At 40.0% G+C, this 23,421-nt stretch overlaps 1 protein-coding gene across 3 annotated transcripts in view; it reads left to right on the top strand.

The window, feature by feature from the left end:
- The window catches only part of smurf2 (SMAD specific E3 ubiquitin protein ligase 2), a 210,842-nt gene that overhangs the window by 12,670 nt on the left and 174,751 nt on the right, over nucleotides 1-23,421 (top strand). The gene's annotated exons all lie outside the window — the stretch shown is intronic.

Raw genomic sequence — 23,421 nt, 5'->3', positions numbered from 1 at the left:
AATGCAGCGTGGCAGAGGTATGTGCTTTACTGAGTGTCCTCTTCTCTTGCTGTAATTCAATGAAGTTGCAATCTGTCATCTATTGCAAACCCTGCAGGCAGTGCAATGTTGTGTTTGTACTAGTGGCTTGTATCTTTTTTGCTTTATCAACAGTGACCCTTCAGCCTGGAAAACGTCAACCTCTGCTCTTTAAATTTCCAGGCTGGTCCAAAAATTGGTTGATTTAAACCAAACTGGTACCAGCCTTTTCTATTCTGCCAGTCTATCTTGAGAGGTTTAAAAGGCTGCAGCTGAGCAGGTTATCTATAAACCCCTCTTACGTAACACGAGTAAAAGAGTTTGGCGATTTGTTGGACATGTTAACAAGCATTGGCTTGTTACAAACATTACTTGTAACTTGCTATTCCATCCTGTAAATTAATGTGACTGTGCATGTTAATGCTTTAAATGGACAGTTTTAGAAGGTATTTCAGAGGTGACCCTAGCGTCAGGATTAGCAGGGTAAATATGTGGGGTTACGGGAATAGGGCCCGGGTGGGATTGTGGTCGTTGCAGATCCGATGGGCCGAATGGCCTCTCTGCACTGTAGGGATTCTATGATGGGCACAGCTGCCAGTGGTGATATAAAGGGGAATGCACAAAAGGCTGGAGTCAGAAGAACAGAGTTTGCAGCACTGGAGAAGGTTCCAAATCGGGAGAAGGAAGATGAGAATGGTAGTGTTGAAGGAGTAAGTACGTCAGCACACAGATTGAGAATTATCGGTATGTTGAACTGTTGGTGTCATTTTGAGGGGTGGAAAGCAGGAGAAAAAGTTGATGTCTAGGGGAAGAAAGGAAATTGGGAGGATTTGGAGGCAGCTGAACAGAACCTCACTTCCAATATATTTCTGTATTGTTAATAGTTGAGATATAAGCAACGGCTGAGAGAAACTCACTAGTCAAAACACTACAGATTGTAGCATGACTGTGGGTATTCCTGGGAAGTGATGTTTTGAACATGAGATAACTCGAAGGAAGCTATGTGTGCAGACAATTAGGGGCAAGTATTTGATAATGCAATGAGATTAGTTTGTGATGAAGAAGAGATAGTCATAGCAAGCAAATGCCAGATTTCCTGAAAATTCCAAAATGTTTGAAGTGAAGTCTCAAATTTCTGTTTTCTCTAGCAAGCTGAAAAGATTTATTTACTAGTACCATAGACATTTGCATAGAGGAATGCATGAGTCTGCCACTTGGTCTATTACGCTTCTTGTAAATTACTATTTGTGTTTTTTGTTTTTTTTTCATTGGATTATTTGCATTAGCCTCGTGACTATCATAGAAATCATAGAAAACCTACAGTACAGAAAGAGGCCATTCGGCCCATCGAGTCTGCACCGACCACAATCCCACCCAGGCCCTACCCCCATATCTACCCACGAATCCCTCCAACCTACGCATCTCAGGACACTAAGGGCAATTTTTAGCATGGCCAATCAACCTAACCCGCACATCTCTAGACTAATTCTGCTTCACTGAATCCGGTTTCTCTACTTTTGATTTTCTATGATTTTAGACATAGCTTTGTATTATCGGTTCTGTGTTTTAATATGTGGATTCAAGTAATATACCCTACACATTCATTTGGAGTCATTTAAAAATGGTTTTAGTAGTGGGCTATTTAATAAATATCTCACTTTAATTTGCCAGTCCTCTGCGATTTTCTCAAGTAAACATTCTTTATGTGTAAGCCTAGTTTGTTGACAGCCTTTCACGGGAGGGAGGAAGGCACTTAATGTCATAACTGATATAGTCCTCACCTGATACTTGATGTCCACATGCATGTTTACTAGCTGGTGTTAGTTGATAATGATCAGGAGCAGCAGCACTGACTTATTCTACTCTTCCTAGTCTGGGACATTGAGCCTGATCACAGTGCTGCTGCTGCCTGAGGCAATGTTATGTTGTAGTTGTAATTTTATTTTTCAACTCTAAAAGGCTCCAGTAAACTAGGATTATTATTGTCTATTTTGTTGATGAGTTTTCATTATTGGGGGGAGGGGAGGAAGGCATTTAATGTCAGACCTGATCTAGTCCTCACCTGGTACTTGATGTCCACATGTATGTTCACCATCATGTTGTGATATGGAATATATATTAAATATAGATTGCACAGTATTTCTAGAAGCGCATGTTCTGTATCTTTTATGGTTACATACTATGAAATGCCTTTAAACATTCTTCTAGATTAGAAGCATTATATAAATGCAAATTGCTCATGTTTTTTGGGATTACTCTGTGATGAAGCTGAGATCATTTCTAGTCAAACATGGGATATATGGGGTTGAGGTTTCATGAGATGGGAGGTTCGTATGTTTAAGCTTTGCATTAATGGATATGCTAATGTTGCTGAGTCAATTAATATTTTTGTCCCTCCAATTTTCCTCCCCTTGACAGCTGATTCATGATAGTAAGTAGTTGTATAGGCGTTGATTTTCATACTGAAGTGGACATTATTGATGTGCTTAGCCAATGAGTAAGGGCATCACAACTGAACTAGATCATCTTCACTTGAGATAAATGCATTACAACACAGAAGGCCATTTGGCCTATCAGTTCTGTACCAGCTGTCTGTACAGCAATCCAGTCAGTTCCATTCTGCTGCTTAGCCCATGTAAGTTTATTTTGTACAAGTGCCCATCCAGTGTCCTTGTGAAATTATTCATTGTCTGCCACCTTTGGAGACGGTGGGTTTCAGATCATTACCACTGTTTGAAAATAGCAATCCTCTAGCAGGAGATGCTAGGTAGTGATCAGAGACAGCACCCATGTCTGATTTTAACTTTTTGTTGGCACAGGCTGCTATCCAGTAAACTGACTGCCTTCCTGACTAATATCAAAACAGATTAGGGATAGAACCAAGGGCCACATTGGCTAGTGAACATAGAAAAAAAGGGAATAGTGAAAATTGAACTCATTAATTTTAAACTTAATTCAGGGTGCTGTTTGGGTGGATGAAATGCAGTGTATTAAAAGGGTTTGCAACTCCACAGAATTTTAAATTTAAAATCAAAATAAAATACTGAACTTTTATGTGTCCCCCCCTCCCCTCCCCTCACCCCATGATCCAGAAGGAAGACTGAAATGGGATTAAGTATAGTTTTTAAAATCACCTTTATATAATTGTGTATAAGGTGACCTACTTTTTTTGCAAAAATATACTTTATTCATAAAATATCAAAGAACATTGCAAACCATTTCAAAATGGTCATTACAGAAAGTGCAACAGTATTCTGCATAGATCATGTTGCATTCTGAGGTGCCTCAATACAATCCGAGGGGCTGCAAGCTGATGTGTAAAAGGTGACCTACATTCAAGATCTGACATTCCAATCGACAAAAATCTGGAGAGGAAAAAAATCTCTGACTCATGTATAAGGCTCCCTAGCGAGTTGGGCATTTTACTGTTTGCCACGCTTAGGAGGTATACGGACGGGGAAGGAGGCAGCACTGATGACTGAAAATACATGAGGCAAACTGGGTCAGCAGGTGAATATATTCCCATGGGTGAACTATAGAACCACACCCCACAAAAACTCTTATTAGATGACTTGCTCCAGATTTTCAATCCCTGGTGACTACAATTTCCCTTTTGCCGGAACATATTTTAAAACCACCACCTCCAAGGGGAAAAAAACCCGTAGTAAATCTTTACAGTTTCTATCAGTACCATCTCAAGTAATTGCTGAATGTAGCAAGTGTTGATCTTTTTGAAAAGGTAGAGCCCAAAGTTGTAAATAGCATCTTAAATGTTATAAATTAGTTCTTTCACTAGTGCAAAGCAAAGTGACTCTGAAGCTGAAGATTAATTTTATATAATTGCTAAAGTTTTCCCTTTCTTGGTCTTTCAATGGCAGCCAAAGGCTATACTGGGACAAGCACAGAATACTTCAAGGTAGTGATACATAATATGGAGAGAGTTACAAAGGATGAAAAAAAATAGGTGGAACACAAGTAATAGTCTTAGTTATGTTTTTTGTGCTGAGAGCAGTCTGATTCAATATGAAGCTGCATAACTTAAAATTTTAAACAGTACTGCCACTTTTAGCCTAAAATTTCTGATTGGTGTTATTTTAATTGGCATTAACTTCATTCAAGTGAATGGCTTAAGGCTGGTAAAATAAGGTTGATTGGAAAATGTAGACCCGCACTATTTGCACAGCACATTTTTGTAAAGATGGACTTCATTCATGTTAAGTTCATATCAATGGAATGTGTATTGTGAAACTGAACCCACAGGGCTAATGTGCATGCAAGTTTTTCCTGGTACAGGATGCCAAAATTTAGAGATACTTTGGATTTAGTTGAAAGTCTGACTCCAGTGATAGTTATGGTTCTACTTTAGCCTGTCAGTTAAACATGCATCCTAACGGGCTTTAGTTTATTGCTTGTTTTTACCAGCAATCGACCAAGTATGTGTCTCTCAAGATGCAGTTTTAAAAAAAATAATGTTAGTCTGGTTGCCATAATATTGGAGTGTTTACTGTGCAATCTTAGTTCAATTATGCAGTCCGCTGATGTTAGGGTTTTCCCTTTAGGGCGATTTTTTTTTTTTCCTCTCGTCTGAGTTATATTGCCCAAGATAGAGTCTCATTTTCATTCCCTTTCTATCTTACTACTCAGGGTTGCTGATTTAACATCAAGAAATGTTCATGTTTCTGGAGGTGTCCATGGGCACAATCATTGTCCTAACTTGTCCAGAGGGAAGTGACAGAGCTTCTTGATAACCAAAGACCACTTGCCCTGGCAAAAGCTCAATATGTTTATGCAATCTTCCAGTAAATACATTCCATTGCCCTGCATTACAGAGTTTTTTTTTGTTGCTGTTATTCATTTGTGCATAGAAATATGCTTAAATGTGAATAGTACCAAACCAATTTGAGATTGTGGCATTTGAGATTTTAAAGTCACATTCCAGGACTCGTTGAAAAGTCTTTGCTGTGAACTTTCTTCACAACGTTTATAAGGAGTGAAAATTGCAGTAGCCCACATGTTCCAATGAACGTTGTATCTGGCAGGCTAGATTACATTTTTAACTTGGTCTTTGTAGTTTATATTAAACAAACTAAAATTATATATTTTCTAAGAATCTTCAGTAAATGTTGGTAGGATATACCATAGCAACAAATTGCATTTATAGTGTTTTTAACATGGTAAAACCTCCAATGGTACTTCAAAGGAGAGCGATTAAACAACATTTGACACCAAGCGTATATGTGATATTGGAATGGGTGAATAGGGGGAGAAGATGGCCTAGTGGTATTATTGCTAGACGATTAATCCAGAAACTCGGCTAACGCTCTGGGGACCTGGGTTCGAATCCCGCCATGGAAGATGATGGAATTTGAATTCAATAAAAAATATCTGAAACCATTGTTGGGAAAATCCAGCTGGTTCACTAATGTCCTTTAGGGAAGGAAATCTGCCATCCTCACCTGGTCTGGCCTACATGTGACTCCAGAGCCACAGCAATGTGGTTGACTTTCAACTGTCCTCTGAAGTGGCCTAGTATCAATCGCTACAAAGTCTCAACAAAAAAATGAAACTGGATGGACCACCTCGCATCAACCTTGGCACGGAAAAGATAACGGCAAAACAAACAGCCCCGTTGACCCTGCAAAGTCCTCCTTACTAACATCTGGGGCTAGTGCCAAAATTGGAAGAGCTGTCTCACAGACTAGTCAAGCAACAGCCTGATATAATCATTCTCACGGAATCATACCTTACAGATAACCACCACCATTACCATCCCTGGATATGTCCTGTCCCACCGGCAGGACATACCAGCAGTGGTGGCAGCACAGACTGAGTGAGTGGGCGAGGATCTGGCAGATGGAGTATAACGTTAACAAATGCGAGGTTATTCACTTTGGAAGAAATAATAGCAAATTGGATTATTATCTAAATGGAAAGAAATTACAACATGCTGCTGTGCAGTAGGACCTGGGGGTCCTTGTGCATGAGACTCAAAAACCCAGTCTGCAGGTGTAACAGGTGATCAAGAAGGCAAATGGGATGTTGGCCTATATCGCAAGGGGGATAGAATATAAAAGCAGAGATGTCTTGCTGCATCTGTACAGGGCATTGGTGAGGCCGCAGCTGGAATACTGTGTGCAGTATTGGTCCCCTTATTTGCAGAAGGATATATTGGCCTTGGAGGGAGTGCAGAGAAGGTTCACCAGGTTGATACCAGAGATGAGGGATGTTGATTATGAGGAGAGACTGAGCAGATTGGGTTTGTATTCGTTGGAATTTAGAAGGCTGAGGGGGGAATCTTATAGAGACCTATAAGATAATGAAGGGGCTGGATAGGGTAGAGGTGGAGAGATTCTTTCCACTTAGAAAGGAAACTAGAACTAGAGGGCACAGCCTCAAAATAAAGGGGAGTCAGTTTAGGACAGAGTTGAGGAGGAACTTCTTCTCTCAGAGGGTGGTGAATCTCTGGAATTCTCTGCCCACTGAAGTGGTGGAGGCTACCTCGTTGAATATGTTTAAATCACGGATAGAGGGATTCCTGATCGGTAAGGGAATTAGGGGTTATAGGGATCAGGCGGGTAAGTGGAACTGATCCACTTCAGATCAGCCATGATCTTATTGAATGGCGGGGCAGGCTCGAGGGGCTAGATGGCCTACTCCTGCTCCTATTTATGTTCTCAGTGGTATAGATTCATGAGGGAGTTGCCCCGGGAATCCTTAACATCAACTCTGGACCCCATGAAGTCTCATGGCTTCAGGTTAAACATGGGCAAGGAAATCTCGTACTGGTTACCAAGTATCGTCCTCCTTTGGCTGATGAATCAGTGCTCCTCCATGTTGAACAACACAAATATCCCCATCCTCAATGATGGAGGAGCCCAGCACATCAGTGCAAAAGAAAAGGCTGAAGCATTTGTAGCAATCTTCAGCCAGAAGTGCCGAGTGGATGATCCATCTCGGCCTCTTTCAGTGGTCCCCAGCTTCTCGGATGTCAGTCTCCAGCCAATTCGATTCACTCCATGTGATACCAAGAAACGGTTGGAGGCACTGGATACTGCAAAGGCAATGGACCTTGATAACATAATGGCAATAGTACTGAACACTTGTGCTCTAGAACTTGCTGCGCCCCTACCCAAGCTCTTCCAGTAGTTACAACACTGGCTTCTACCTGACAATGTAGAAAATTGCCCAGGTATGTCCTGTACAAGGACAAATCCAACCTGATCAGTTACCACCCAATCAGTCTATTCTCAATCATCAATAAAGTGATGGGAGGGGTCATCAACAGTGCTGTCAAGCAGCACCTGCTCAGCAATAACCTGCTCAGTGACGCCCAGTTTGGATTTTGCCAGGGTCACTCAGCTCTGGACCTTGTTACAGCCTTGGTTCAAACATGGACGAAAGAGTTGAATTCCAGAGGTGAGGTGAGAGTGACTGTCCTTGACACCAAGGCAGCATTTGACTGAGTGTGGCATCAAGGAGCCCTAGCAAAACTGGAATCAATGGGTATGAGGGCAAATTCTCTGCTGGTTGGAGTCTTACCTGGTACATAGAAAAATGGTTGTGGAGGGTCAGTCATCTCAGCTCCAGGACATCTCTGCAGGAATTCCATGGGATAGTGTCCTAGGCCCGACCATCTTCAGCTGCTTTATCAATGACCTTCCCTCCATCATAAAGTCAGAAGTGGGGATGTTTGTCGATTGCGCAATGTTCAGCACCATTTGTGGCTCCTCAGGTAGTGAAGCAGTCCATGTTCAAATGCTACAATACCCAGGCTTAGGCTGACAAGTGGCAAGTAACATTTGCGCCACACAAATGCCAGGCAACGACCATCACCAACAAGAGAGACACTAACCTTGACATTGTGGTATTGCCATCACTGAATCCCCCACTGTCAACATCTTTGGGGTTTCCATTGACCAAAAACTCAACTGTACTCGCCACATAAACACAGTGGCTATGAGAGCAGATCAGAGGCTAGGAATACTGCGGTAAGTCACCACCTGACTCCCCAGAGCCTATCCACCATCAGGAGTGTGATGGAATACTCCCCACTTGCTTGGATGGGTGCAGCTCCAACAACAGTCAAGAAGCTTGACAACATCCAGGACAAAGCTGCCCGCATGATTGGCACCACATCAACTCCCTCCATCACCGCTCAATAGCAGCAGTGTGTACTAGCTACAAGATACAGTGCAGCAATTCACCATAGATCCTTAAGCAGCACCTTCCAAACTCACGACGACTTACAAGACAGCAGATACATGGGAACACCACCACCTGCAATTCTCCCCCAAGCCACTCACTGTCCTGACTTGGAAATATATCACTATTCCTTTGTAGTTGCCGGGTCAAAATCCTGAAATTCCATCCCTAACGGCATTGTGGGTCAATCCACAGCACATGGACTGCAACGATTCAAGAAGGGGGTTCACCACGACCTTCTCTAGGGCAACTAGGGATGGGCAATAAATGTTGGCCAGCCAGCAATGCCCATGTCCCACGAATGAATAAAATAAAAGTCAGGAGGTAGAGAGAATTCCGGAGTTTATGACCTAGGCAGCTGAAGGCATGCTACCTATGGTGGTGCGATTAAAGTTGGGCATAGAGAAGAAACCAGAACTGGAGGAACAGTTTTTGTTCGGTTGTAGGATTGGAGGAAGTTTTGAAGATGGGCTAAGGTTGTAGAGCGATTTGAAAAATTGTGCGTATTTTAAAATTGACACAACACTGCTGCAGATGCTGCACTCACCTGAAGAAGGGGCTTGGAGTTCCGAAAGCTTGTGTGGCTTTTGCTACCAAATAAACCTGTTGGACTTTAACCTGGTGTTGTTAAACTTCTTACTGTGTTTACCCCAGTCCAACGCTGGCATCTCCACACGCAGATGTAGAGCACAGAGATGATAGAGAAAAGGAGCTGGGTGTAAGTTAGTGGAACTTTGGATGAATTCAAGATTTATGGTGGGTGGAAATTGGAATGTTGGTCAGGGACAGCATCAGAATAGTCAATTTAGAGGCAACAGGAGCATGGATAAGGTTTTGCAAGCAGATGAGCTGAGACAGGAGCAGAGGTGGCAGGCAATGTTATTGAGGTGGAAATAAGCACAACATTTAACATATGCATTATAGTATTTCCAATTGTATATCAAAATAATCTCGGAAGAGGATGAAATTCATTTCAGATTACCTTTGATGAATTGGGTAATTTAAAGCTCTTTTAACTAGATTATGTGATTTAATCTGAAAAAGGGAAATCTGTTTTCTAATTCATTTTTAGAACAGATATGTAATGTCAACTGGAGGCATATTTCTAGTCTGAATGATGAGTATAAATGAATGGATCAAAATGCATCCATTCTGTTTATCTTTCTATAAGATTTAATAGCTTCCCCCACTCAACTTTTCCTTTCAGGACTCCAAAGGTTTTACTACAAGTATCATAATCTGGAAAATAATTTGAATAATTAATCTGTGAAGTAGGGCTTTGCTGAATTTTCCTTTTACCTACCATCCCCTGTGGTTTAAGTTGAAATACTGGTCAGGATCAACCATTTGTAATCCCCATGAATTTCTTGTATTCCTCTGCAAGTTCTCTCATTTGTCTTTCAAGGCCAAAGGGCTGCTTTCTTTCTTTTTTAAGAACTCAACTGTAATAACTCACGGTGATCAATCTAGCCATTGCTGGCTTTTTTTTTGGACCATCACTATTACAGTGCAAGTCAGGAGGAGAAGTGCGTGAGTATCTTGGATCTCTGTATAGATTTCATTCTCTAGGTTCCTAACACTAAGGTTAAGGGTGTAATAAACACACTTGTGTTATCGGATTGATCTTTTGATAAAATATCATTTAACTGAAAATTCATTCTATTGTGAATGAAGGAAGGGACTGATATTACTTTGAAGCAATTAATGACTATGATTTTGCAGTGGACAGCCAGATCATAAGAAATAGGAGCAAGTGTAGGTCATTAGGCCCATCGAGAATGCTGTGCCTTTCAATAAGATCTTGACTGAACTGATTGTGACCTTAACTCCACTTTCTTCTCGGTTCCCCATAATCCTTACTCCCTGGTTGAGTTATATTACACCACAATTGCCAACACCAGTCAGTAATCTACCTGCTACTACCACATATAGTGCATTTGAGTATATTTGATGTACTATAGTGTCTCTCCTTTCTTCACTGAGTTCTTGTCCACATACTGTGTCCTTGTATTTTGTCCTAGCTGATCTTTTCGGCTTGTTTACTTTTTTCCAAATATCTTGTATATATGTAGTGTCATTAACCAAGGCACATCATGGGAGCTTAATAAAGCAGAATTTGACACTCAGGCAAATTACGATATCATGGCTGATAACTAAAAGATTGGCAAAAGAGGTAAGTTTTAAGAAGCTTCTTAAAGGAGGTAGAAAGGTGGAGAGGTATAGGGAGGTAATTCTGGAGCTTACTAGCACCCTCATCAGCTTCCAAAGTGGAATACCTGTTAGTAAGCGGAACCCTAGGGGACTCCTGGACTACCTGGTTTTTTTCTGGACTATCTGGTCGTCACCCATTCCCTTCTTTCTTCTAGTCCCTTGAGCTGCAGTGTGACCACTCCAGTAAACATGCTATCCATTTAACTCAGTCTCGTGGATTTGCCACAGTGTCTCCAGCCGCTGTTCAAGCCCTGAAACACGGAGCTGCAGCTGGGAGCATTTTCTGCACGTATGGTCATCTAGGACACCCAGCAGTGTCCAGGACTCCTCACATGTGACGAGCCACACGTCCCGCTTCGCTGTCCTCCCCTGACATGTCTTAAATGTAAAATTAACGCCTTAGACTATAACAAATCTAGATACAGATGATAAATAATACTTTCCCAATAAATAATGTTTCCTTTTAGCTTCAGCTATTTGTACAATCCCTAGAATCAGTTACTCACCAACCAATCAGCTTACTGCTTTCGTGTGACATTGCTCTTGGATTTTTCAAACTCAGTCTTTTTGTTTCTATAACAGGGATTTCTGCTATGGTTGAAATGAACTTTCCACCAGGCAAGCAGACTAAGCAATTTTTAAACTAAGCAGAAAATATTCTTAAATTAACTTGGATTTTTTGTCATTGAAAATTTAGTCACATCGGCTAGGAATAAGGAATTCAGTCAAGCATGCATCAAGCTAACAACGCTGGTGTGTTTTATGACCACAGTGGTGAGATATTTTGGGAATGTTATCTATTTCTTACTCCAAAAAAATGTCTTCCACACTAGAGAGATGAAAAGTTGACTTCCACAGGACATTAAATCACTTTCCTGATTTAAATGCTCTGGGGTGTAAAAAAACAATTTGATTCTGATCAGCAATTACTAGAAAGTAATTGCATAATTGTCTGAGATATTTGCACTTCAATTCCATTATGAATATCAGGTGAAATACAATATTGCTTTTATGGGTTCAAGCCCTGCTGAAAGTCTTGGGCACGTACTCCAGGTCTGCACTTCAGTCTTGTATTGTCGTTAGTGCATTCTTTCAGCAGAAACTTCAAACCAAGGCTGAGTTTACTTGTCCGGTGTTCCAGGTAGTTTATATGTTTCTGTCAGCCTGAACATAACGGGTAACACTCTCACCTCTTGAGTTAGAAGTTGTGATTGGAATGCTGCAGAACTTGAGCATAGTAATATAGGCTGACACTGCAATGCAATACTGAGGAAGTGCTTCACTGTCAGAGATGCCTATCTTTCAGATGAGATGTTAAACCAGGAGGAGCCCTGCTCTACTAGGTGGGTACAAAAGATCCTATTATATTATTTCAAAGAACAGGGGAGCTGTCTCCTGGCCAATATCATACTGCTGTTTGTGGGAGCTTGCTGTGCACAAAGTTGCCAGCTACATTTTCGGCATTACCATGGTGACTACACTTTAATTGGCTGTAGAGTGCTTTGATGTCTGGTGTGGGGTCCTATATGAATGCATATTTTTTTTCATTTTTCCCTATGCAGCTGTTTCCACAAACACCAACCCTGCATGCCCAGCCTGTCAATTGCAGAGCGCTCAACCAGCCAGAAAAAGTGAATAACATTATTTGAAATAGATACAAATGTTACAGTGGAGTTGTTTTGCATTGTCTGAATTTAGCTGCTCTCTGTGACCCCTGGATTAATACAGTGTGCCTAATGCCCTCCAGTCCTGTGTGTGCATTCTGCCTCTGCATGGTCAGGCTCTGCCCACCAAATGAACCCACTGACCAATCTTGGGCTGACTGAGCATAGAATTTATATTTTTAGGTTTTTTTTTGATAGACTTGCAGTGAAGGTGTCCCAACAAATAATCATTCATCTTGACAATGTCGTGCTTTAATAATGTGAAATATGTTGGCTGTCTAGAGTATTAGCTGTTATTGGCTCAAGTCAGGCACAAATTGAATTGCTCTAAAATTATCAAAGCTTTTGGTTTAAAAAAAAAAGCTTTGATTTGAAGCAGTAATCAAATTTTGAGGGGTGCTGGACAACTTGCAGTTTTAACATGATGAAGCTTCCACAATTGGATTACTGCTTTTTGATTTACACAGCATTTGTTGTTTTATGCACTGTAGGTGTTGGTGTATAAATTGACCGTTGAAAGAAACCTCAATATTCTTCTAAAAATAGAGGTTGACTTGTATGTCAAGTATAAAAGTGAACTGATGGTTTGGGTGTGAGTGGTTGCCATTTTGAAATGTCATTTGCATCCAACACAATGAGTGAGCATGTCTTAAACTCCCTAGCATCATTTGTAAAGCAGTCCATGTTGTCCGCGTGATCCCTTGTGCTTGGTTATAAGGGACCGGTAAGTAAAATATGTATTTATGGGATAAAAAATTGAGACTGACTACTAAAGCGAGTGCAGCATATTTGAAAAAGGGGGTTGATTTTACTCAAGTATAAGCAAAAAAACATAGATTTTGGTAGTGAAAAAATGGGACCTCTTGTATACTGAGTCGACTTGTAGCATAAGATTCTGAGGGAACTTGACATGGTGGATGCTGAAAGGTTCCCCTGGTGGGGAAGTTTAAATTTAAGGGTCTCTCCACTTAAAATGGTGATGGGGGCATTTTCTTTTCTCTGAGGACCATTAATTAATCTGTTGAGCAGTGAAGTCATATAGATTTTGATTGATGCAGGTTATGAGGGCCAAACAGATCAACTGTAATCTTATTGAATGGCGGAGCAGGATCAAAAGGTCGAATGGCCTACTCCTGCTTCTCATTCTTGTGTCTTACGCACTGTGATGTGGTAATTGCGTTCTCCCAACCTAAGTTGCATTTAAAACCCTGATGACGAAATGATGTTTTACTAAAATGCTCAAGGCTTATAGTAAGCATATACTTTTTGAGTTTCTTATTGCTTCTCAATGGACTGTTTGCTGCTGGTGTCATTTGACTGAATTTGTTAGGTTCTTTGTATTCTCTACGCAATGATCATCATCCTGTAGAATAATGCAATTTTAACTATAGGTTGTTTATGTTGAGCAGTAAAATTTAAGATTCTAAGTGATATAACCTGTTTGGAAAAAAATGCTTGGGTTGCTGATATATTTTTAAATAAAAGGCTCCATTTGAATTAATGTAATATCCTTGGTTTAAATTGATTTATGTGAAATGTATAGATTGGACTGCTCTTTGTCAAGGACAATCATTTGCTGAAGTGGAAATTGTTTCACTTTTCCAGTACTGAAGCCAGTATAGAGTATTGGCAGGTTAGGTATGGAACATTTTAGTGGCACCATTAGGATAGCTGCTCAACAACCTAGCCACAACCACACTGTTGCCATCAAAATAAATCTCAGGCTGAACAATATATGTTACACAATGTACCAAACGTGAAATGAAACTGTCAGTTGAAACCAAGACATAATTCAGATTTATTGAAACCTGTCAAATTAGAATTAATTTGGTCTTTGGCTGTTATTTGTGTCTATTGTAGACAATTTCCACGAAGTTAGTTGTAGGTGAATTCCACAAAGATGGTTGTAGGTAAATCCCCAAAAATATTTGCCTATATTGCAAGAGATACCATAAGCTCATGATGCTTCAGATAAACCTTTTGAAAATTGGCTAAAGACAGTGGAATATACAAGCAGGTATATACAGGTATGCAGAGGGATACAAGCTGCATTATAAACTGTAAATATCCAGTGAGCAAATAGTTCTAATTACATTTATTTACTTGTATCTCTTAATCTTTTTCTTTCATGCATCTACCCAGTTTAATCTTGAAAGGTAATATAGTTACTGTCGCAAACCCTAGAAGTGAATTTTGCAATTTCACAGCTATGTTTAGAAGTTTATTCTGTCCTTTTTGCTGTGGAATTCATAATCTGCAACTTTATAATGGGAAGGTTAAATAGAAGTAAACTGCTTCCAATAGTTGGAACTCAACAGTATGCCCGAGTGTGATTGCACAGTGGTGCATTCACATTCGGGCATATTGTTGAGTTCCAACTATTGGAGGCAGTTTGCACAGCTTTTACTTTGGCATTATGACTACTGAGGTTGGAAATTTTAGAACAAATGTCTAATTCGGTGCATCCCAGTCTGACCCCATTTTAACACTTGAAAATAACTTGACTCCAGATGTCAACAAACAGCATTAAAGCAGCATTGCAACATTCAGTATATAATCACTAAAGTTTACGTTTTATAGATCAACATATAGTGCATATAAATATGAAAATCTTTTTTTAATGTACTTTAATATTGCTGAAAAATATTTTGTTGATGCTTTTCATCTTGCACTCATCGGGACAATCGCAAGAATACCAATGTCAGGGGAAACAACTTCATACTGTATGAGAAGAGTGCTGCTTGGTCGGCAAGTGAATTCTGACAGAGGCATTGTCATGGACAATGTGCTAGTTAATATGACTGACAGTTAAATGCAAAGCATTGTTTAATATCTTTTCAGTCGGCCTCAGATCATTTTAACATTCTAAATCAAAAACATTTACTGATGAACAATGTGCTTTTAAAAAAAAAGTGTTTAAGCAGTCTGAGACTGGGTTGTTTGGATTCAGATAATTATGCTTTTTAAAAAGTTGATTTCTTCCTGTTTTTTCATAATTGCTCACACAAGGAAGGAGTCATATCACAAGTGCTAGGATAATTAGTTTCCGTTTCTTTGTAAATGAAAAATCGTGTTACTACCTTTTTATCTGTGCTATGTTACATCGAGGCATATGTCAGCTTTGACAAAGGGTCAGCTGGACTCAATGTCAGCTCTTTTCTCTAACAGATGCTGCCAGACCTGCTGAGATTTTCCAGCATTTTCTCTTTTGGAGGCGTATGTTAAATTATTACTGAATGGTTTAGCTTTTAAATCAGACAATTCCATAACCTAAATTGATCTAATCTGGACAGTCCATTGATGAGTAGAAATTGGTGTGGTGCTGATGTTCTGTAATTAGCTCATGTATTAAATTCTAGATATTTTTCTGAAGTGTTGAATCCACCTAAAGGTGCAGCTTAGTTTCATTACTCCAAAGCTTTCTTAACTTTTGACTTTCCAGTTGAAATATTAGATTCCTGAAATTTGACTTTGGGAGACCTTTATGACTAAATTGGAATCCTATTCATGATATTGGATTGTTTTGTTCATCAATTAAAACAGAGAATTTTACAATGGGTTGTGACCTTGCAGACTTTTTAGCAGATTCCACTAATGTCAGCATAAACAGCAAGTAAATGCGCTTTGAGATCGGAATGTAAACCCACTCACTGTGACATGAACATTTCTTTCTTATAATCCAGTTATCAACTTTGTTCACTTAAAGATGTTGTTTCATTGGCTTATGGTCCTTAAATAGACCTGTTGAGAATTCTTAATGTACATTAATGCTAAAGTCCAGAACTTGTCAATTGTTGACATCATTATGGCATGAGAAATGGGGTGTGCTATTTTATTCTGAAGAAATAGTGTAATTGATTTATGGTAATTTTACATCAAAATATAAATTCCTTCAAGATCCTTTTTCTGCCCCATGCATAGGACCAGCTCACTGGTCGAGATTCATGGCCAAATATTTAGGCACAGTGTATGCAGAAGTCACCTACTTGGCTGTACAGTAGCTAAGATTTCTGGAGTTGAATAGAAATGTTTCTGCTTTTTTTCATTTAAATCTGAGTTTGCTATATCAAAGTACTATTCATCCCAAAGCACCCAAATTGTTTCACTCCCATGGTCCACTCTATTGCCCACCAAGGTTTGCAGAAGTTCTAACCAGCTTGGAATGGTCTTTTCAATAGACGTAGCCCTGTTAAACATAATGCTAGTGGATTAGCAGAGACAAAAGGCTCAGAGTGCCCTGACTAGCTTAGGGATTTAAAAAAAAAGGGTGGCATGGAAAAGTTGGGCCGAAGGGCCTGTTTCCATGCTGTAAACTTCTATGACACTGGAGCCACATTTTTGTGTCGGCACAGCTCTGCATGATATTTTGGTGCCAAAGTAAGCATACGCTTTGTGTCATTTCTAAGTCTTGGTGTAAGCATGACAAGTTATAAGGTTTGATTGGTTTATCAGTATCATATTCGCCCTGAAAAGTGTTAATGGAGTTACTTATTTTCTGCATGCCATTTCTTAAAAATTGTGGTTCTTCTCTCTTTTTTGTAATTGGGTGGGATTGGAAGCTTCTCCTGATGGCTCTGTAAATTTTATTTAGATGCTAAACTATACTGGGCATGACACTCAAAAATAATCCCTGGACTGTGCTGTGTTGACTGATTTAACTGGAGAAGAGATAGGGAACCATAATTGACTTTCAAATCTTTGGGTGACAGAAGAAATAAATTGGGCAATGTCCTTGCTCCTGATCTGCTGGGTGTTGACCAGATTAGTTTGACTGAGGTGCCATGTGATCAAAGTTCATATGTATAATTATGAAAATCAAACTGCCCACCTTTTTTTAAAAAAACAACTCTTGTGGGTCAGAGTGTTTTGATGCAGGTTTTTGCCCCATATGATCGGTGGGACTGACATGCTCGTGGGATGGGAAGGGAATGGAAGCACTGACCTTAAAAAGAAAATTATCAGGGAAGAGAAGAAATGCATACACATAATCTATTTGTTCCTCTTCTACAAAAAAAATGCCTTGTCAGAATTCTAGAATTGCTGAGCATCATTTCTTCTTGACTTCAAACTCAATGTGTCATTAGAAAATCTCTCAGATGTGACCTGATTCTGTGTGTACATAAATTACAATGCACTGCATAATTAGAATAGTGGTACACTGAACCATTAGGTCATTAAGTTGCTTATTAGGCTTCTAAACTGTTCACAAATCTATTTTAACATTATTTTCTTGGGATTAGACTGGATTAGACCATCATGAGACAGGTTAGCTTTACCCTACTGATGATTAAAAAGTTGTTGCAATAGTAATCCTGCTCAGTACGAGATGAACTGCAGGTTCAGATATTTGGTGTATGTGCTTGGCTGATGAGCCAATGGTGCGAAGCTATCATCTGTGAGATTATGACTGAACGAGAGAATGTCCAAGGTGCATGGAGTCCTTAATTATACTGGCTGCTTTGCCGAGGCAGTGGGAAGTGCAGACAAAGTCAATGGATGGGAGGCTGGTTTGTATGATGGATTGGGCTACATTCACGACCTTTTGTAGTTTCTTGCGGTCTTGGACAGAGCAGGAGCCATACCAAGATGTGATGCAACCAGAAAGGATGTTTTCTATGGTGCATCTGTAAAAGTTGGTGAGAGTCGTAGCTGACGTGCCAAATTTCCTTAGTCTTCTGAAGCCCAGCAGGGTATGAACATGATTAGCACTAGTCCAATCCATGTGTGTAACAATGCATTCATGTTCATTAAAACTGATCTGCTCGAGGCTTACCTATTTTTCTATCAGATCTGGGTCTGATTGTAAATGGCTTTTCCTTGAGGATTCTGACACTGGCAGAATTTTTCATTTCATCCTCCAATTTGCGGACAGTTCTTCAACACATTTTATACAGATGTTGTGGATGGTTAGGATTTGTAGTGCATAAATGGTCTGAAAGGTACAGATTGGCAGGTTGGGATGATTATTTTGCTTCATTCTTAATCTTCCTGGTTTCTATTCTTTACAATTTCCTGTAATTTAGTGTGCTCCACAGGAATTGATGGACCTTGTATGCACGATGATGAGCTATTGTGCTGTCTAAAATATATTGACTCCCTATTGTCAGAATGACAGATATTTTAGATGGTCGTTTAGAGTCAGAAATCAAGTTTGTGTTGCCTTCAGTCACAAAAATGGGCATAACACTTCAGTATAAAATAAAAATAGACAATGCAGGAAACATTTTAGGTCAGGTAGTATCTGCAGAGAGAGGAACAGGTAATGTTTAAGACCTTTTGTGAGAAATGGAAGGTGTTAGAAAACACTTTTAAGTTTAGGTCCAAGAAAAGAGCACCAGGAAAAGAAAATAAGTTTCTCAATTTGGTGGAAAGCAGGAGTGGTTAAATAACAACAAAGTGATGAAGGCAAAAGGAATTGATAAATGAGACGAATATGGAAGCAAAAAGTGTATTCAGGGATGAAGAGTAAATAGTTGCAGAAGAATAATATAGCAGGGAAGGATGGAAAATTTGGCAAAGAAGGCTCCTGTGGTCTGTTTTAAAAAAATCTTAGGTAGACTCTATTTTGACAGGAACTGAATGCACCAGATAAAAATTTACAGGGTAAATAATTAAAATAAGTTTAAATGGGTTGTAGTGCATTTTTTCTCCTACTTTCCCTTCAGAAGCACTAGGAGCAGGAGTAGGCCACCTGGCCTCTTGAGCCTGCGCTGCCATTCAGTAAGATCAAGGCTGATCTTTTCGTGGACTCGGCTCCACTTCGCCCGCTCACCATGACCCTTAATTTGTTTACTGTTCAAAAATCTATCTCTCTTTGCCTTAAAAACATTCAATGAGGATAGCTTCAATCAACTGTTTAATTGGGCAGAGAATTCCACAGATTCACAACCCTTTAGATGAAGAAGTTCCTCCTCAACTCGGTCCTAAATCTGCTCCCCCTTATTCCCTTCATAATTTTGTATGTTTCTATAAGATCCCCCTCCCCATTCTTCTAAATTCCCATGAGTATAGTCCCAGTCTACTCAGTCTCTCCTCCTAGCCAGCCCTCAACTCCGGAATCAGCCCCTCTGCACCCCCTCCAGTGCATACTTTCCTCAAGTAAGGAGACCAAAACCGTACACAGTACTCCAGGTGTGGCCTCGCAGGCACCTTGTACAGCTGCAACATAACCTCCCTGTTTTTAAACTACATCCCTCGAGCAATGAAGAACAAAATTCCATTTGCATTCTTAATTACTTGCTGCACCTGCAACCCAACTTTTTGTCATTCATGCACAAGGACTCCCAGGTCCCTCTGCACAGCAGCATGCTGCAATGTTTCACCATTTAAATCATCCATTTTGCTGTTATTCCTACCAAAATGGATGACCTCACATTTGCCAACATTGTATTCCATCTGCCAGACCGTTGCCCACTCACTTCAACTATCCCTTTGTAGACATTCAGTGCCCTCTGCACACTTTCCTCTACCACTCATCTTAGTGCCATCTGCGAACTTTGACACACTACACTTGGTCCCCAACTCCAAATCATCTATGTAAATTGTAAACAATTGCCATCCCAACACTGATCCCTGAGGCACACCACTAGTCACTGATCGCCAACCAGAAAAACAGCCCATTTATCCCCACTCTTTGCTTTTTGTTAACCAATCCTCTATCCATGCTAATACATTACCTGTAATGCCATGCACCTTTATCTTATGCAGCAGCCTTTTGTGCGGCACCTTGTTGAATGCCTGCTGGAAATCGAGATATAGCACATCCACCGTGCCCCGTTATCCACCGCACTTGTAACGATGTCCTCAAAGGATTACAGTAAATTAGTTAAACATGACCTGCCTTTCATGATCCATGCTGTCTGCCCAATGGGACAATTTTCCTATCCAGATGTTTTGCTAGTTCTTCTTTGATAGATTTAAGCATTTTCCCCGCTGCAGAAGTTAAGCTAACCAGTCTATAGTTAGCTGCCTATTGTCTACCTCCTTTTGTAAACAGTAGCTTCACATTTTTGTTTTCCAATTTGCCAGAACCGCCCCAGAGTCCAGCAAATTTTGGTAAATTACCATGCTATTTTCCCCGCCATCTCTTAGCACCTTGGGATGTATTCCATCATGGTCAGTAGACTTGTTTACCTTTTAGCCCCATTAGCTTGCCCAAGGCTACCTCTTTAGTGATTGTTTCTAGATCCTCACCTGCCGCCTTGACATCAATTTTTGGCATGTTATTTGTGTCTTCCACTGTGAAGACTGACACAAAATACCCATTCAATGCCTTGGCCATTTCCTCATTTTCCATTATTAAATCGCCCTTCTCATCTTCTAAAGGACCAACGTTTATTGTAGCCACTCTTTTTTTGTTTTATATATTTGTAGAAACTTTTGCTGTATTTTTATATTCTGAGCTAGTTTACTGTCATAATCTATCTCACTTTTCTTTATACCTTTTTTTGTGGCTTTCTGTTGACCTTTAAAGATTTCCCAATCCTCTAGTTCCCCATTAATCTTTGCCACTTTGTACATTTTCTTTCAATTTGATACCCTCCTTTATTTCCTTAGATATCCATGGCTGATTATCCCTTTTCCGACAGTCCTTCCTTTTCACTGGTATATACTTTTGCTGAGCACTGAAAAATTGCTTTGAAAGTCCTCCCATGTTCATCAATTGTCCCACCATTAAGTCTTTGCTCCCAGCCTACCTTAGCCAACTCCTTCCTCATCCCGTTGTAGTCTCCTTTGTTTAAGCACAAGATACTGGTATTGGACTTTACCTTCTCAGCCTCCATCTATATTTTAAATTCGGTCATACTGACCGAGAAGATCCCTAACTGTGAGAGCATTAATTATTCCTGTCTCATTACACAGGACGAGATCTAGGATAGCTTCCTCCCTCGGAGGTTCCTTGAACATACTGTTCAATGAAACTATCGCAGGTACCTTCTATGAACTCCTCAAGGCTGTCTGGACTGATCAATCGATATGTAAATTAAAATTCCCCATGATAATTGCTGTACCACTTTTGCATGTATCAGACATTTCTTTGTTTATTGCCTGCCCCATCATGATGTTGGTGGCCTATGGACTTTGTCTATCAGTGACTTTTTTTCCCTTACTATTGCCAATTTCCACCCAAATGAGTTCAACCTTTTTCTCCATAGAACCTATATCATCTCTCACTATCGCCCTGATGTCATCCTTAAATATCAGAGCTATACCACCTCCCTTACCTTCCTGTCTGTCCTTCCGAATAATCTGATACCGCTGGATATTAAACTCCCAGTCGTGACCATCCTGAAACCATGTCTCTGCAATGGCCACTAAATCATACTCATTCACAAAGATTTGTGCTGTCAACTCATTTACCTTGTTTCGAATGCTACAAGTATTTAGGTAAAGTGCCCTTATGCTAGTTTTTATACCTTTTTTGAATGCTAACACCTCCGAGTTCTCCTTCCTTTACTTCCCTAATTTTCTCACCCCTATGCCAATTCGCACGTGGCTTGGGTAGTAATCCAGAGATTATAACCCTTGAGGACCTGTTCTTAAATTTAATTCCTAGTGCCTGATCCCCAAACTGGTCCTCTTTCCTCCGTTTCTAAGTCTCTCTGCTTAGTATAACATGAATGCCTGTCTGCAATTATATGCAAATGAATTGTTCCCAACACTTGTTGATACTACTTGTATCATGTTATTGTCTATGACAGTTGTCTGAGTGAAACGGTTTGCAGATCTTTTTAACTTCCCCCATAATCAATCAAAATTCATAGTATGGAAAATTGAGGATATGAATGTTCACCTGATTGAAGCAATGTGCCATCTTATTTCTTTTTCATAAAAATATTTAATCATAAATTCTACACAGGAACTGTTCATTTTAACACTTGCCTTGTGTATTGCTGCACCAAGCTTGAGAACATCCAGAACAATGCAACCAGTTTGACTGGCACCCCATCTACTGCCTTAAACATTCACTCATGTGGCTGCAGTGTGTACGATCTACAAGATGCCATGCAGCATCTTCGACAGCATCTCCCAGATTTGGGGCCTATCAACCAGAAAGATATAAGGGCAGCATGCTATCATATCCAGGTTTCTCACCAAGTCTGAATACCAAACTGACTTATACGTCTACTTCTGTTCCTTCGTTGTTGCCTGGTCAAAATCCTGCAACTTCCATATTTAACAAAACTGAGTACTTTCACCACATTGAATGCAGCAGTTCAAGAAGGCTGTCCACCTTTTGAAAGGCAGTTACAGATGTGCAATAAATGCTGGCCTTGCCAGTGGTGCCGACATCTCAGGATGAAAGAATAAATTTTGTACCCACCGTTTAAAGCTTTGTTTGTCACCATGCAATTTAGATGAACTTTGTTTTACAAAAAAAACTTGATGTTTGGGAATGAATTCTGATAAATATGCAATAGAAATGCTTTCCACCTGGTTTGCTCTCTTCAAAAATATTTTAACTGCATATTATGGTTTTCATTGCGTCTTAAAGTTGCATTATCTTGTGAGGTGCAGGAGTGACTGTAGGCCTAATCTTGAGTTGGAGAGGGGAAGAGGTGCAGTGTGGATGAGTTCTAACTGAACAATGTTATACATCTATAGGGGAGGTGGTGGCATGGTGATTTGTCACTGGACTGATAATCCAGAGATCCAGGGTAGTGCCCTGGGGACCAGATTCAAAATTTCATGGCAGATAGTGAAATTTGAATTCAATAAAAACTTGGAATTCACTAATGCCCTTTAGGGAAGGAAATCTGCCGCCCTTACCCTGGTCTGGCCTACATGTGACTCCAGACCCATAGCAATGTAGTTGACTCTTAAAATGGCCTCTGAAATGACCTAGCAAGCACTGAGTTGAAGGGCAATAAATGCTGGCCCAGATCCCATGAACAATTTTTAAAAAAAAGTGTGATGACAAGATTTTGCAGCCACCCTAGAAGAAGTTTTTTCCTGGTACTTTTTGATTTTTGGTACAAGTATTGTGACCAGAATTGGAGCACAGTTAAGTCAATGGACACGTGCTCCCTTTGTTTTCCCTTCACTTGCAGCTCTCTTTAGCAAGTAGCTAAACAATAGAAAATCACTGAATTCCAAACTGCAAAAGACACTGAACGGGGATATGGTAAAGGGGACTGGATGCTGTCTTGTATTTCTTTTGGGTCTTCCTTTGTAATGTATGAGCGTATGTTGTTTCAGAACTTGGTAGCAGTAAATATGTTGGCAGGATTTCCACAAGTCCCAAAGAGTATGTGCTGATAGAGGAAAACTAGTGGTATTGTAATTTTAAAAGCTCAAGTCTCTGAGCTAACACATCTGATGTTTC

This window comes from Mustelus asterias, chromosome 12 (assembly GCF_964213995.1).
Source record: "Mustelus asterias chromosome 12, sMusAst1.hap1.1, whole genome shotgun sequence".
NCBI lineage: Eukaryota > Metazoa > Chordata > Chondrichthyes > Carcharhiniformes > Triakidae > Mustelus > Mustelus asterias.
The sequence above is the reverse complement of the archived record's forward strand: the minus strand, read 5'-3'. Positions and strand labels throughout refer to the sequence as shown.